This window comes from Symphalangus syndactylus, chromosome 7 (genome assembly GCF_028878055.3).
Source record: "Symphalangus syndactylus isolate Jambi chromosome 7, NHGRI_mSymSyn1-v2.1_pri, whole genome shotgun sequence".
NCBI lineage: Eukaryota > Metazoa > Chordata > Mammalia > Primates > Hylobatidae > Symphalangus > Symphalangus syndactylus.
In genome coordinates, this window is record NC_072429.2 from 46,945,112 (window position 1) to 46,961,959 (window position 16,848).

Consider the following 16,848-nt stretch of genomic DNA (forward strand, 5'->3'; position numbering starts at 1 on the left):
TATTAAGGAGTATGAATTCATCCCATGTGCAATGGGAGAGGTATAGATGGACTAGGGGAGAAGAAAGTATTAAGAAATCTTAATAGATGAATGATTTTTGAGTTGGGTCCTCTTATTAGTTATTTGTGGCTGCACAACAAATTACCCCAAAATGTAGTGGGTTAAAACAACAAACATTTATTTTCTCATAGTTTCTATCAGTCAGAAATCCAGATGTGAGTCCTCCAGTCTAGGGACTTTCACAAGGCTACAAATAAGGTGTCAGCCAGGGATGCAGTCATCTCAGGCTCAACAGAGGTCTTTCAGACTCATTCATGTGGCCATTGGCAGGCTTTAGGTCCTCGATGGCTGTTGGCCAGAGGCATCAGTTCCCTGCCACATGGATCTCACTGTAGGGCAGTTCATGATATGGCAGCTGACTTCTCTCAGAGCAAGTGAGGGAGAGAGAGAGAGAAAGGGTGGGAGGAGGGAGGTCACAGTCTATTTGTAGTAACCCAACCACAGAACTGACCTCCCATCACTTTTGTCATATTCTGTTTATTCTAAGTGAGTCAGTAGGTCCAGCCCACACTCAGGGAAAGTATTGCACAGGGGCAGGAGTACTAGGCGATAAGATCACTGGAGTCCATCTCAGAGGCTGCCTACCATAATCCCGAAGGAAGATTAAGGAGTTATCAGGCAGGGATGAGGAACCACTTAGAGAAAGTTGGCACAGAGTTTTAAGGAAGAGGCTATAACATAGGAAGTAACCTGAGGGCACCAAATATACTATGTGTCCAAAGTGGCAGAAGATGCTATTGCAAGATATAAGATACGCTGTGGCCAGATTGTTAAAAGTCTTGTAGGCTATGCTGAGAAGTTTAGTCTTTACTCTTTGTAACAAGATAAGGTCACCTGAAGGCTTATGTAAGAAAGCGACCTGTTTAGTTTTTGGTCTCTGATAGCTGTATGTGGGACAAACAGGAGTGGGAGGGAGCCAGGAGAACCCTCTATAGCTAGGATCTAAAAACTGCCAGTGGAGAGATGACCAGGGCCTGCACCAAGGCAAGGCAGTAGGCATTATGAAGGGGGGCCAGATTCAAAGAATGTTTAAACAATTGTTAACAAGTCTTAGAGAGCCTGTTGGGGAGCACGGATGCTTTCCAAGTTCTTCACCTGGATCACTGAGGGTTCTGGCTATAACTAAAGGTACCTAATACAGCACGAGGAAGACACTGTCCCTTGTGGATGGGAGGGGTACTCAGTCCTGGAATATGTCAGCTTCACCTGTGACCTTAAGGTACACATTCCTAGTTCTATTCACTGACAATACAGAAGTATTTAGTTCAAAGCATATTTCCTGTCCTGGTTTTTTTTTAAAAGACTTTATTTTTCTAAGAGAAATTTTAGGTTCACAGCAAAATTGAGATGAAGCACAGAGATATCCAATATACTCCCTGCCCCCCCACATGTACAGCATCCCAATTATCAATTGTTGTTGTTAAAATTGATAAGCCTACAATTGATAAGTTACAATCACTGTTGTTACAATTGATAAGCCTACGTTGACACACCATTATCACCCAAAGTCTATACTTTACATTAGGGTTCACTCTCAGTGTTGTACATTCTATGGGTTTGGACAAGTGTATGAGGACATGTATTCATTATACTATCATACAGAATTTTATTTATTTATTTTTTTGAGACTGAGTCTCGTTGTGTTGCTCAGGCTGGAGTGCAATGGTACAATCTCAGCTCACTGCAACCTACACCTCCTGGGTTCAAGCGATTCTCATGTCTCAGTTTCCCAAGTAGCTGGGATTACAGGCACCTGCCACCATGCCCATCTAATTTTTGTATTTTTAGTAGAGACAGGGTTTCACCATGTTGGCCAGACTGGTCTTGAACCGCTGACCTCAAATGATCCACCCGCCTTGGCCTCTCAGAGTGTTGGGATTACAGGTGTGAGCCACTGTGCCTGTCCTCATACAGAAATTTTTGACTGCTCTAAAAATCCTCTATGCTCCACCCATTCACTCCTCTCTCCCCTCAGCCCCCGGCAACCACTGATCTTTTTATTGTCTTCATGGTTTGGCCTTTTCCAGAATGTCATATAGTTGGAATGATGTAATATGTAAGCTTTTCCGATTGGCTTCCTTCGTTTAGTAATATACATTTAAGTTTCCTCTATGTCTTTTCATGGGTTGATAGCTCATTTATTTTTAGTGCTGAATAATATTCCATTATCTGGATGTACCACAGTTTATTTATTCATTTACCTACTGAAGGACATCTTGATTACTTCCAAATTTTGGCAGGTATGAATAAACACTGACAACACCAAAAGCTGGCAAGGATGTGGGACATCCTCTCATTCATTGTTGGTGGGAATGCAAAATGGTACAGCCACTTTGGAAGAGAGTTTGGCAGTTTCTTACAAAATTAAACTTACTCTTACCGTAAGATTGAGCAATTTCATTCTTTGGTATTTTCCCAAAGGAGTTGAAAACTTATGTTTACATAAAAACCTGCAGAAGGATGTTTGTAGAAGCTTTATTCATAATTGTCAAAGCATTTTTTAAAGTGCCTCCTGTATGTAGATCCCATTTAGAATATTGTGGGTAACATAGAGTATAAAGGCCCACTCTTGAAAAGCCGTCCGCTTAGCTCTGGGTAAGAGGAGATCTGTTTCTTAGATTTAGGGCACTGACTCTGAGGCCTCTTTCAATTGGAGGCAAGACAGCGAGAGATTCCATGTGTTCCAGCTCTGCAGCGGCAGCAGAGACAGCCACAATCAGAGATGCTGCTGATTTCTTCTGTGGGGCTTTGAAAAGCAATGAATCTTCACAGTATGCTGAGCTTCTACTTTATTGATGATGCAGCTCAGGGAAGTTTGTAGTGCCATTTTGCCAGGATCTTTTGGGGAAAGCATAGGATCAGATGGGAGGATGAGTGCTAAATGACTCCTAAGTGCCAGAAATAATGGTTACTGAATACGCACTGGTGCCATGTCGTTGTTTTGCTCTCTCACTCAGTCCTTGCAACAGCCTTAGGAGGTTGGTTCTATTGCTATTATCCCATTTTTCATATGGGGAACTGAGACTCAGAGAGGTTAAGTAACTTGCTCAAGGCCACACAGTAAGTAGCAGAGACATGCCTGTCAGATTTCTGAGCCTATATTCTAACCATAGTACTATACTTCCTTGTTTCATGCATTTATTTTTTTGAACTCACCAGCTGAGTCTTTGGTCATATCATTTGTCGGTTATTTCTCCCTGACTGATAGGGATAAATAAGCATTCTCTTATATTCTAGGTTTTAAGTTGGCATTTAATGCTGACCCGTCTGGAATTCATTGTAGTGTGTATACATTTCATTTGGTTTTAGTTTTTCTCTTTTGGTCACAAGCCAAAGTTAGAATCTCCCAAGCTAGCTCAGGTAAAGATGAGCTCAGTGTAGGGAAACTTGGTTTGGTAAGGAGTAAGGGATCTCTAAGCAATCCCAGAAGTGGACCTATAATAGGACTAGACCTTAGAGAGAGTAGATCAGACCCAAATGACCATTGCCTAGTTCAGTTTCTGGCACATAATAGGTGCTCAATAAATATTTGTTGAGTAAGTGCAGCAAGCAGTTGTGTGGTCAGCTATCCAGTAAAAGGGGCCAGTGATAGCACCAGTGGAATCAGAGCCCTTTTGTTTGGCTGAAATAAGGTTTACTAGGCTACTCGAAGGATGTGGCAGTAGCAACACTAGAGCTTCACGTCTGTTGTGGAATAGATCTTTGATTTCCCCATGCATCTCTGCATCGACTCTGAACTTATCCTCAGTGGCTGCAGTAAAATGGGACATGTAGATGTCAGGCTGTCCATGGGAACACATTCCTGTGTGGTGCTCCCCACATCTGTTCTCATGTGAAATGACACTAGAGAGTGACAGCTTCCTACTACAGGACTGGCAGCTGTGGGTCTCACAGTATCAGACTTCCTGGTGACTGAGATGCTGTAAGGAATAGAGGGAATGGAAGATCTGGGTTCAGGTATTGGCTTCGCCATAGCTGTGTGAGTTGGGCCTGATCCTTGGCTTCCTTGGGACTTGGTTTCCTGATCTGTTAAGGGACAAGGTTTGGGCCAAAGTTCTTTCCAGCACTTGAGTCCTATGAGTTGCTAAATTGGGCCCAAGGTCACAGGGAAAATGAAATGCTAGTATAATATCTGTCTTCCCTTGAAACCCCTGGATAAGTCCAAGCAAGTGCCCCCCTTTGATAGAAGAGAGTTTCCAAAAGCAGAAAGAATCTTTCTCATGGGTTGGATGGAGCTCTTCCTTTTTCTCCTACCCTAAAGATACTTGGAAGTGAAGTCTAAAATGGTCACCCAGGACTAGTAGGGTGCTGGAGGTAAAGATGCAGAGGAGAATGTGCAGACAGGCCTCCAGCTCCTGAGTCCAGCTGGTGTTGCCTGTTGGTACACACTGCCCACCTGCCACCTCCAGCTCCTGGATCATCTCCTCTTTCTGAGCTCTTGATCCTAGCTGTGTTCTGTTTGTGTCTGTTATGGCTCTGGAGTGAAATCAGCAATTTCTTTTTCTCCAATTGGAAGCTGAAAGCTGCTTAATATAAGTAATAAAGTCCTCAGTGCTTTATCCCCTGGGGTCTGTTAACTGCCTGTTTGAAGCAGAAGGCACTACAACTCACACAGGATGTGAAGCAGGTTGGAGGTTCCTGTATCTTTGAGCAACCTGAGCTTTTTCAAAGTCCAGTTTCCTTCTCCTACAGCAGAGTTACTCAACAGTGGCACTATTAGCATTTTGAGCCAAATGATTCTTTGTTATGGGGTACTATCTTGGGCATTGTAGGATGTTTAGTAGCATCCTTGGCCCCTCCACTAGATGCCAGTAGCATCCACCTTCCCCCGTTACTGCAAACAAAAATGTCTCTAAACATGGAAATCGTCCCTGCGGGGCAAAATCACCCCAGTTAAGGACCACTATTCTAGAGTTACCACTGCACACATGTAGGAAGCTTGTGTGATGAGCTAGGCTTTTGAGAACCATGGTCTTTATTTTTGATTTCACTTCTGACTCACGGAAGACCCTAGGGCAGGTAAATGAGCCTCTCTATAATGGGGACTATGGATTTTCCTTGTTTGAAAAGTAACATGTTTGTTGGAGAAAATATAGAAGAAACAGAGAAGTATAAAAGAAGAAAAATTTAAAGGATCTGTTGGCATCTCAACCACCTAGAGATAATCAGTTTTAAGGTGTATTTTCTTCTTGCATCTTTTCCTGGCATGTCTCTCTTCTCTTCCACCATACTCACACACCAAATCAGGATCATATCTTAATATACGGCAAACCGTTCTTAGAAAATATGATTTTTCATGGATGCATATTAGACAATCTTATGAATGCTCCATATTTATTTAATCAACTTTCAGTTGTAGAACATTATTATAACCAATTTTCAGACTACTAGAGATAATACTGAATGACAACTTTGTACATTAATCTTTGTGTGCATCTCTGATTTGCTTAGGTTAATTCCTTGAAGTGGAATTTTGGGGTGAAAGGATAAGAATGTTTTTAAGGCTTTTGATACTTGTTATCAAGTTGCCCTCCAGAATGGTTATGCCATTTGACATCAGCAGTGTAGGAGAGAGCCAAATCGGGGCAATCTGTACTTAAAAGCTTTCTTTGATAGCTCAGGCTTCTACCGAATCTGAACAATCTCCATTTTGTTTATAATACTGCACAAGAGCCCTACAAAGCACAGTGGTGGTCTGCTTTCATGTTACAGCTGGGCAGAACATGTACTGATCACAGTGAGTGACAGACAGCACATTTTAGTATTATTGACAGAAATGAGACCCCAGACTGGAAGACCCTCAGCAGGTTAAGCCATGAGTTAATGCTTTCTTTTGCCCCAGGAATGGGGCAACATGTGCTAATGGCCCCTTTCTAACTGGTCTTCTGACAGAAGCACTAATTTTCAGAGCCTTTGACCTAGACATCTTTGGTATCTAGTTTTCTAGAGTAGGAATCCAGTGGCCTTTGTAGAAGGCTTAGAGGATCACATCTGAGGTGGAGTTAGCTAGAAGGAGCTATTGCTAGTGTCAGTGCACCCTCCCCTGCACCCTCCCCTGAACCCTACCCCCTCCTATGCATTTCCCCAAGCTCCAGGATGCATTCTAGGCACTCTTGGCAAAAGAGCCATGCTGAAAGTGTAATCTCTCATCTTGACATGAGCTCAGACATGAGCTTGAGATGCCTGAGGAGCTGGGGCTAGACTGGGCAACAAAGTGGACACGTGGTAGCTGAGGTATTGGCTCCATGCAGTTCTGGACATGACTTTGATAGCCCTGCAGAAAATTTGATGACCACGAGCACTCTTGCCATGGCTGTCTCTGTCCAAGAATATATCCACTGTGGGGATTGGAAAGTATACAGAGGCTGGCAGTGATGCAGCTAGAGAGACAGGTTGTGAGACCAAAAGCTTGCTTCCTTCTTGTGGAGGCAGACACTGTCAGACAGAAGCATAGTGCTGTGAGTAGAAGCATGACCAGTCTCTGTTCATAGTGCTGGGAAGGAGGATCAGTGTTGGTTTTGCCACGCTGCTGAGGCATGAGAGTATGGGGAAGCACCAGCTTCTAGTCCCTGACCATCTTTCTCTGGCAGTGGAACTGAGAGTAGAGGTCTCTGGTGAACTGATAGGTGTCATTAATGGCAATGTCGGACCTATTATCAGGTCCTTTGATGTTCACAGGAGGAGTTCTTATATATGGGAAGACAGATACTTCAAGCTTTGGGGCTTTCCCTTTCAAATCCTCACTTTTGGCCCCAGGGAGCTCAAGACCTAATAGACAGTTTTTAGGGGAGGTGGGGGAATCCACCCAATTCTACATCCCCTGAGAAGATGTCAGGTTCATTTTGTTTTACAGGTAAAACCAAGGGAAAGATGTTAAGTTACAGAATGGTGTTTAATCAATGGGAGATTTAAAGACACAATCTTTCTTTTAAAACATTTTTTGGATTAATTTTAGATTCACAGAAAAGTTGCAAAAAATAGTACAGAGAGTTTCTGTACAAACCTCACCCAATTTCCCTAATATTATCACCTTACATAACCGTAGTACAATGATCAAAACTAGGAATTAACATTGGTACAATACTATTAACTAAACTGTAAGCCTTATTTGAATTTCACAAGTTTTCTATTTGTGTCCTTTCTGTTCCATGAGCCTACCTAGGATCCCACGTTGCATATAGTCATTATTCCTCCTTTGTCTCTTCTAATTTGTAATAATTTTTCAGTCTTTCCCTGCCTTCCATGATCTTGACACTTTTGAAGAGTGTTGATTAGTTATTTTGGAGAATGTACTGTACCTCAACTTGAGTTTGTCTAATATTTTCTCATTATTGAAGTGAACTTATGCCTTTTTGGTGAGATTAATTCAGAAATGATGCTGTGTCTTTCCCAGGGCATCTTACTGGTGACGACAACCTTGAACACATGGTTAGCTGGTATCTGCTGAATTTCTCCACTGTAAAGTTACTATCTTACCCTTTATAGTTTAAAAAATACCTTGGAGGACATACTTTGAGACTGTGCAGATCCTTTTTCTCTTCCAACTTTAGCCACTAATTTTAGCACCCATTGGTAAGTCTCGTCTGCAAAAGTTGTTTGTGGTGTTTGCCTGATGGTGGTTTTCTACTGCCCAAGTACCTTCTACATTGATTAATTGTAGAATACTGTATTGGTAGAGTAGATAATAATCTTAATAAGACATATCATTCCTTGATGAAGTCTTTACTCAACAGCAATAGCTCTTTCTAAAATATGATCTGTTTATTTCATACCTGTGTGTATTAGTTTCCTACTGGCACTCACAGAAAATTTGCAAAAATGATACAAAAGGTTCCTGTACACTCCTCACCCAACTTTCCCTAATATTAACATGTTACAGAACTGCAGTATAATTATCAAACATAGAAAATTACTTAGTTTATTTAAAGGCCATTAAAACAACTAGGCAAGAGATAATGGTGGCTTGGGCAAGTAGCTAATTGGGGAGGTGATGTGAAGTTGATTCTGGATGTATGTTGAAGGTAGGACTTACAGGATTTGTGAAAGAATTGGATGTGGAGTAAGAGAAGAAAGGAGGAATCCAGGATGGTTTCAAGATTTTTGACTTGAACAACTGGTCTTGCCGTTTTTTGAATTAGGAGAAGACTACAGATGGCATCCAGGGAATTTTTTACTCTAGTGACAAACTCCCCTTTTTAACCACAGTGCTGAAAAAATTACCACAACAAATGGCTACAATTTAGTGGCTTAAAGCAACCCAGATTCATTATCTTACAATTCTGGAGGTCAGAAATCCAAAATTAGTCTTAGTGGGCTCAAATCAAGGTGCTGGCAAGACTGCGTTCCTTCTGGAGGCTCTATGGGAGAATTTGTTTTCTTGCCTTTTCCAGCTCTTAGAGGTCACCTGCAGTCCTTGGCTCCATTTTCCACCTTCAAAACCAGCAGTGTAGTGTCTTCCAACCCCTGTCTCTCTGACTCTAATCCTCCTACCTCCCTCTTACAAGGAAACTTGTGATTACAGTGGGCCCACTCAGATAATGCAGTATCCTTAATTTAATCACATCTGCAATTTCCTTTTTGCCCTGTAAGGTAAAATACTCACAGGTTCCAGGAATTAGGATATGAACATATTGGGGGAGGGGGGCATTGTTCTGACTACCACACTCTTCATCTCTTTCTATCTCTGCATAATTATGTCTTGTTTTATTTGCATTTCTTTAGTCAGGACTCCCACTGATGAAGTAGCAGCTTGTCTTGAGCGTGGTTTTTCTGATCAGTGATCTGTACTGGTCAATTTATGAAGAAGCACACTTAGTACCTCTTGTGTTGCCAGACATTGTAGCTGAAAAGGAGAATTTGTCAGTTGATGGGAAAAGAAGTTGCCTGGATGTCTCTTGTAATCTTCCCCAGTTCAAAAAATATTAAGACCAGTTATTCAGGTCAAAAATCTTGGAGCCATCTGGGATTCTCCTCTTCTTTCACTCCACATCTAATCCTTTTACAAATCCTGTACATTCTACCTTCAAAATACATCCAGAATTCAACTAGTTCTCATCACCTCCCCAATTATCCACTTGGTCCAAGACACCATTATCTCTTGCCTAGTTGTTTTAATAGCCTTCAAATTGGTCTCTCTGCTTCCACCCTTGCCCCTCTTCGGTCTATTCTGAACACAGCAATCTGACTGACAAATAAAAAAGCTCGTGTGATTCACCTGCTGTAAACCTCAGAGAGCTTTCTTTCTCACCCAGAGTTGATGACTGAAAGCTCACTTGCATGTTTTGGTCTGTGACCTCTCTGACTCCGGCTCCTATCTTCTCCCTTCAGTTCTCCTGCTTTCTCTGACTTGGCCCTTATTGTTATTTTCTGAACCTGTCAGACATGTTCCTGTCTCCAGCTTTTGGTATTTATTGTTCACTCTACTTGGAATATGCTTAACCTAAAAATCTGTGTGGCTTGTTTCCTTACTTCTTTCACCCCTTCAAATTCTGCCTTTTCAAGGAGGATTTCCCAGCTATCCTATCTAAAATTGCAACCCCATAACCCTCCCAACCCTACTCTGTTTTATTTTTCACCTCAGCTCTTATCATTATCTGACATCATACTTTACCAACTTTTCTTATAAATGGTGTTTACCTCTTTCCACTAGAATTGGAGACTCCAAGAGGACAAAAAATTTTGTCTTTTTTTCCCCTGTCACCGCTCTAATATTTATTTATTTACTTTATTATTATTATTTTTTGATACAGGGTCTTTCTCTGCCACCCAGGCTGGAGTACAGTGGCATGATCATGGCTCACTGTAGCCTTGACCTCCCAGGCTCAAGTGACCCTCCTGCCTCAGCCTCCTGAGTAGCTGGGACCACAGGCTCATGCCACCATGCCTGGCTAATATTTTTATTTTTTGTAGAGACAGGGGTCTCCCTACGTTGCCCAGGCTGGTCTCAAACTCGTGGGCTCAAGGAATCCTCCCACCTTGGCCTTCCGAAGTGCTAGGATTACAGGCATGAGCCACTATGCCTGACCTCCTTAATTATTTTAATTTTAATTTTTAAAATTTACTTATTTTAGAGACAGGGTCTTACTCTGTCACCAAAGTTGGAGTGCAGTGGTGGGATCATAGCTCACTGCAGCCTCAAACTCTTGGGCTTAAGCGATCCTACAGCCTCAGCCTCCCAAGTAGCTAGGACTCCAGGTACATGGCACTATGTCTGGCCATTTTTTTTTTTTTTTGGTAGAGATAGGGTCTTGCTATTTTGCCCAGGCTGGTCTTGAACTCCTGGCCTCAAGCGATCCTCCCACCTTGCCCTGCCAAAGTGTTAGGATTACACACATGAGCCACCAAGCCCAGCTCACATCTCTAGTATTTAGAATAGTGCTTGGAAAATAGCAGGTACTCAATAATTATTTGTAGAATGAATTATATCTGCTTTTATAATTGGGCTACATATGTATCAATTGCTTCCTGAGGCATACAAGGTACAATGCTATATGTTTTGGAGGATAAAAAATAAATTAAGACATGATCTGTATTTTCAAATTGCATATAATTTGGTTAGGGTAATGAGATAACCATGTGTGAAAAGAAAACTAATGGTATCACTATCATAAGCTGTAGGTATGTATTAAATACTCTCAAGTATGGGGCACCATGGTAGGTACTAGGGACAAACAAATATGCCACACAAGATTTCTTCTTTCAAGCTTTTTTAGGCTAGTTATGAGGACACAAAGGAAAACAAGCTCTACCCGACTGGATGAGCCAGGCGCTAATAAATGGTATGGATACTGATGGGAGATCAGAGGGAGAGGAGTCCAGTAGCAGGGCCTGCAGCAGCAGGCTTCGTGTCACAGGTCTCTTCTGAACTGGGTCTGGAAAATCCAGGGAACTCTGAGAGGTCTGATGTGGCTAGAACATGGGGCGTGAGGGTGGAGAAAAGGCAGAAGACGAGGCTATCAAAGTAGGTCACCGAGAGATCGAGAAGGACCTTGAGTCCTATGTTACAGTTTGATGTCATTGTGTAGGTGGGAAGGAGCCACTGACGTTTTTGAAGAGGGGATTGAAACCATCACATCTGATGTTGACAGAGATGGATTAGAATGGATTGAAGCTAGGGAGAGCAGTTAGGAAGTTCCTATAGGAATCTATGGCCGCTCCTCTGCCCACTGCCTTCAGCTTCCAGGGTAATAGTGCAGACCAAGCCAATCCTGGCTGCAGCAGGAGGAGGTGTGGTGCCTGGGGAACATTTTCGAGGGCTCCGAAGAGAGCTGACAGAGAGCAGGAAGGAGGCATGCAATGCCTGAGAGCCAAGTTCAGCTCAGCTCTATTTTGGGTGACAACATTTACAGTGTTCCTTCACCCAGAATCATTCCGCCTGCCTGCCCGCCTTCGGTGTTTCCAGCTGATGGGTTCTCACGCCTACTTAACGACTGGCTTGGTTCAGGGGCTCCCTGGCTCACCGACTGTTGCCCTTCAGTCCTCTCCCTGTTTGGCAGGATGCCTAAGTCCCTGGGGTGGCCAGAGTGCTAAGCCTGGTCCTCCATGCCTCTGCGGCAGGGGAAGCTGGAAGGGTAGTGCAGAAGCTCGAGGAAGGGAGGGGTGGTACTGCTAAATGCCAGAGTTCAAGCACAGAGGTGTGTAGGCAATTGACTCGCAGTTCTGTGCTTCACTTCCTCTGAAAGACCAAATTATAAGGGAGAGAATGCCTGATAATAATATTTTGTGTTTCCACATATCTTGTCTGAGAACCTCCAGACACAAGATCTAGATTCTGCTGTTGTCCCAGATTACCTCATTAACTGAATCTGTGGGTGTTTATAGGTCATTTTTAGGGCTCTGTGGATATCATAGTGTAGAAGAGACAAATGTTGTTTTTTTATAATTAAAAACCTTAGAGTATTACATATTCATTGTAGAAAATGCATGAGAGTATAAAGAAAAAAATAAAAATAACCCATAATCCCATCACTTAGCGAGAGCTCTGGCTAATAGTTTGATGTTTCTTCCTGCTTGTTTTCCCCTGGGCATGTGTCTGTTTGTGTGTGGCACATATGCATGTCAGATATCCCCAGGCTCCCTCTGGGTGGGTATAGATTGGGGCACACACCCTCAGCACTGAAATGTTCTCACCCAGAGTATATTTCCCATGCAGTCTGGATAATTTCCCTCCTGTGATTCTCCTTGGATTTCTTTCCTGTGATTCTCCTCTTTCAAAAGTGAAACGATGCTCCTTGTAAAGACTGTTCTTCCAGGAAGGACCGATGTTTGGAGGAGCTCAGCATGGGACAGTGCACAGTGGGGAAAATGAGACTGAAGCTGTGCTATAATCGTTCTTCTTGAGCAATGATTCCAAAGTGCTACCAAGTACGAACAGAGAACGTCTGGTCCCTTCTCTCATTCCATGAGGCTTGCTGGATAGGGCAATGCAGGCCAGGTTTGCCATTGAGTTGAATAACTGGGCCTGGTGGATTAATGAGGAGCCTGGTGCATTACAGAGAAAACTTTTCAGAGCAACTTGGCATCCCTTGAAAAAAGATGTTAAGTCACCATAGAACCTCCAACCAGTTTGTAAGCACCAGATTCTCTACTGATATTTTGGGTTAGATTCACCAGAAAGCAGAATCTAATACAAGAATTGGGTGCAGATAGTTTGAGAGATAATTGCAGGAAGCAGGAATGAGGAAACGGCATAAGGGGAATGAGGCAGGAATAGAGGATAAACTGTTATTAGGGTGTATTATTAAGGTTCCTACTGTGTGCAGTGGGGACTCAATTCCACCAGAACTTCATGAGAACGACACAGAATGCCTCATGGAGTTGTCTGCTTGAAGGATGAGAGACTCCAGCTAGCTTCTGTCCCCCACTGGCTGAGCCTTGTCCTTAGGACAGTGAAGTCCCTAGAGGGTTGTGTGTTTGAGGTGTGACTTTCAAGCAGGAAGTGGATCTGAACTCGCATAGTACAGCTGTGCTGAAAGAGGAGGTGGGCCAAGGGGCTTGTGATGTAGGGATCAGAGTCTTCTGCTATAATCTAGGAAATTTAGAAGGCTTCTTGGTTTCACTGATTCGAGCAAGTTTTTTCCCTTGTCTTAACTCCTCTTCCTATCTTCCCCTATTCCTATAATTCTCTAGTCTTACCCATATTTCAAGTAATAGTATGGTTCTTTGCATTGGATGGTAGATAGTGTTTGTTTGTTTGTTTTCAGCCAATTGCAACATTCTGACTCATAATTCTAAGCTCATAATTTTTTCAGACTAGTCAGGAGCAAGCATTGGGCCTCTTGAGCATTGAGATTCTCTACTTTGGGTGACTAGAGTTCTGTACTTCTTTCCACATCACTAGTAGAGACCAAACTTGCAGAATTCGAGGGAATGAGAAGAGTAGAAGGCGTGAGGCAGGCTATCTTCACCTGCAGCCCCATGGCTAGATTGGGTCCCAGTTTGGAAGTGGAGCAGATCTTGTGTGGCTTTGGTCTGGGGTTGATCTGCCAGTAGATGTGAACACAGGCTTCCTGAGTATACCTGAGATGGTCGCGTGGCCAGCCCTCCAGGGCTTTCTTGGCCTTGGGTTGGTCTGGATATACAAATGTTGGCCACAATAGAAGCATTTTTCCAGCCCTCTGGGGTTTTGTTCAGAACAATATTCTGACCTGCACTTCTGTGGGAAGTATTGGGATTGGTCTCTCATCTTTCCAGGGTAGAAACTAGAGGCCCAAAGAAGTTAAGTGGTTTACCCAAGGTAGTGTCATTTTTCACTGGTGACAGAGAGAGTTAGAACCAAGGCCTCCTGACTTCCAATCTAGAGTCTTTGACTTTTGACGCCACACCTCCACTCCCACCCCTTGCCACCAATGTAGAAACAGGATATTTTTGTTCCTTGTTCTATTTCTCAGTTTGGACTCCTAGCCAGATTATATCTGTGAAGGGAGGACCCAGGCCCCACATACTCCACTCCTCTGAGCCCAGCTCTAGCCAGAGCAAGTGTTTAACAAAAGCTTCCTAATTTACCTAGAGGGGCAATGCTCAGGGCAACTGGCTCCTCCCCTGCTGGAACCCCGGCCCATGGCCCTCCCTTAGTTCCAGGCTCCATGGAGAGGGGAACCATGGAAGTTCTACCTTCTTGATAAGCAGGATTCACATACTGGCTGTTCCCAGGAATTTGCTTCATTCTAGGGCCCATTGAGGCCTAAGTGAGGGTGTCCTCACTGACTCCTGAGCCCTTGGCCCTGGGGGCTGGTTTCTATCTATTTTTGCTATTTGCCAGATGATGCCCCATACAGCAGAGTCAGCTCTGCCATGTCTGTCCTTAGTCTAGGATTAGACAGTGGTATCTTCCCTTAACCTTTGGGGGCAGACCTGTATTGTTGACCTTTGCTCTTCCCTCCTTCACTAAAGAGCATGTAAAGTACTGTTTGAAGATAAAGGCAGCTTACTACTTAACCCCTTAGAGCCAGCGCTGGCAGTCCATGTATCAGATGGTCTTCATAAGATTATTCCAGTTATTCCTGCTGCTCTTTGAGTTATAGTCAGAATTTTGATTGTTTAGGGCCAAAGAGATGAGTCTGGGTCAAAGGCAGAGTGCTGAGCTTTAGTAGTGCCTCTGGGTGGGTAAAGGAAGGGTGGGTTTTTTTCTAGTTCCTCATTCCCAGTGACTACCCGTAAGTCTTAATTAAAATTGGAGGAGTTCTCCTCCATGTTTCCCTCAAGCTTTTCTTTTATTTTTATTTCTATTTTTTATTTATTTATTTTGTGTGTGAGACAGGATCTCATTCTGGTTGCCCAGGCTGGTATGCAGTGGTGCGATCTCGGCTCACTGCAGCCTCGACCTCCCAAGCTCAGGTGATCCCCCCACCTCAGCCTCCTGAGTAGCTGGGACTACAGGCATGTGCCACCATGCCCCGCTACTTTTTGGATTTTTAGTAGAGACAGGGTTTCACTATGTTGCCCAGGCTGGTCTTGAACTCCTGGACTCAAGCAATCTGCCCCCGACCCCCGTCGGCTTCCCAGAGTGCTGAGATTATAGGCGTGAGCCACCACGTCTGGCCACTCCCTTGATCTTTTAAATGAAATAATTTAACAAATATTTGAGAGCTAATTACATGTGCCATCATTTGGGGATTAAAAGAGGTAATTGATGTGATCTCTGCCTTCAAGGGTCTTATGGTATACTTGGAGAGACAAGCGGCATATGTGGTAAAGACCACACTAGACTGGTGTGAAGGGCAGGCCTGCTAAGCAGGGCATCAGAGTACTTGGGAGAGAGAGAGAGAGAAAGAAATTTGGATGGATCTGGTTAAGAGAAGCCTTCCTGGAAGAAATGAGATTTCAGTCAGGTCCCTGAAGATACGTGTGTTCTTTATAACAGGTTTATGGGTATCTCTCTTTGTGGTAAGACTTTATTGCACATTCAACAATGACAACAATGTAAGGATCCTGAGGATAACGTTATTTTGTTCCTAGATGTTCATTATAGTATTCTTCATAATAGCCAAAGATTGGGAACAACTTAAGTATCCAGTGATGAGGCATTGGTTAACTAGACTATGGTCTCCCATATTCCCTATATTGTGGAATATTTTGTAGCCATCACACATCATTTTTGCAGAAGTTTATTTATTGACATCAAAGAATATTCACAATAGGTTGTTTATTGAAAAAAATCAGGTTCCAAAGTAGTATGTACAGTATGAGTCCATTTGTATTTGTTAACATAGTAACAAACTAAGACATGGCTTCTTAAAATCTTTTTGCTTACTCATTTTCTGATTTTTGCTGCATGTGCATTAACTTGTAAATAAAATAACCTTCTGTGCTTATTCATTTGAGGATGAAATAAATAAATAACTTTCTGATGTTTTCCCTTCTTTTCTTTCTTTTTTCTTTTTTTAGAGACAGGGTCTTTCTCTGTCACTCAGGCTGGAGTGCAGTTGTGTGATCACAGCTCAAGGTAGCCTCAAATTTCTCGGCTCAAGCCATTCTCCTATTTCAGCCTCCTGGGTACCTAGGACTAAAAGCACATGCCACCATGCATAGCTAATTTTTATTTTTATTTTTTTGTAGAAATAGAGTCTTGCTCTATTGCCCAGGTTGGTCTTGAACTCTTGGCCTCCGTAGATCCTCCCTCCTCAACCTCCCAAAGCACTGGGCTTACAGGTGTAAGCCACCATGCCCAGCCCTCCTTTTTTTCAATAAGAGAGTTAGAATGCCCCATAATACCTGTAGGTGGACAGGTTCAGTGGAGTCACATGTCCCTTTTTTTGTGGGGAATATTGCCCACAGCTCACTCTGGTCCTCAGTTTCTGAAGACAAGTTGGCTTGCTTGAGACAGGAGGTACGGGGGAGCCTGCCCGCTCCTGGTCTAAAGAGCAATGCCTGGGAGGAAGCCTCCAAGTGCTTCTTCCTTCTAGTTGTGGGAACCTGCATATTTCTCAGGCATGCAGCATCTGGGGCTGAACTGCCCGTCTGTGTCTGTGGCGGCTCTATTTTTTTAAAAATCCACTTTCTTCATACTTTGCATTTTAGTCAGGAAATCACTGCTGCCCACTGTCTATCTAATTAGAGTGCCAGGAAGAAAAAGGTGCTTTTGCCATTCTGAGCCTCTCTGGGAAAAGGTTATGAGACAAGAGTGATAGAATTCATCTTCTTGCGTTAGTGATGGGGGGGCAGGGTCTCTGTTCCCTGAAAAGCTTATTCAGATGACCTATTTGGTCTAGACTCTGTCTGTCTCAGCAATAGCTGTCATCTGAATGTCACTTTAGAAGGTTTGGGTGCTTCCCTTTCCTTCTCTTTCAG

At 43.2% G+C, this 16,848-nt stretch overlaps 1 protein-coding gene across 5 annotated transcripts in view; it reads left to right on the plus strand.

The window, feature by feature from the left end:
* The window catches only part of NRG2 (neuregulin 2), a 196,062-nt gene that overhangs the window by 31,231 nt on the left and 147,983 nt on the right, over window positions 1–16,848 (plus strand). The gene's annotated exons all lie outside the window — the stretch shown is intronic.